Raw genomic sequence first — 698 nt, forward strand, 5'->3', positions numbered from 1 at the left:
TTGTTGGTCCAGTTGAACCCTCTTGGCTTTTTCCAATTATGTCATCAACAATTTTATTCATAGGAATAAGAGTACAGGACACAATCCAAATATGCTGACTGTTTTGCTTCCTTTTTTTCAGTGCTTTCAGAGATGTCTATTTTCTCTCTCTCTTTTTTTTTTTTTTTTTTGTTCCCCAGAAAATGCAGTAAGAGTAAGGGCATTAGTGAAATGTAGCATTATTTTTTTTTCTTTGCAGCTCCTGGAAGGAACTTCATGCAAAAAATAAAAGGTAGTTCTTCAACCCACAGGCTTTCAAAGGTCTTTTGAGAGTAGCAAAAATGTTAGAACCTCTTCAAAAAGTCTTTAAGTATATTACCTTTGAAGTATTGGGCAACTTAATTCAACAGGTCATTAATAGCTCTCACAAAAACATACCAGTAATAACAAGCGGTTATGGAGCTGAATGTGGAAGTTCACATCTTTCTCAAGGTCCGTGCTTTAACTAGTTTGTTTGTTATATAAATCAGGCCTAATGGGCTCTGAGATGTACCCAACATTTAACTTGCAGCCCAAGAGATGAGAATTGTATACCTGCTTTTCTTTTCTTTTCTTTTCTTTTCTTTTCTTTTCTTTTCTTTTCTTTTCTTTTCTTTTCTTTTCTTTTCTTTTCTTTTCTTTTCCTTTCCTTTCCTTTCCTTTCCTTTCCTTTCCTTTCC

Source organism: Anser anser (assembly GCF_964211835.1).
Source record: "Anser anser genome assembly, chromosome: Z".
Classification (NCBI taxonomy): Eukaryota; Metazoa; Chordata; class Aves; order Anseriformes; family Anatidae; genus Anser; species Anser anser.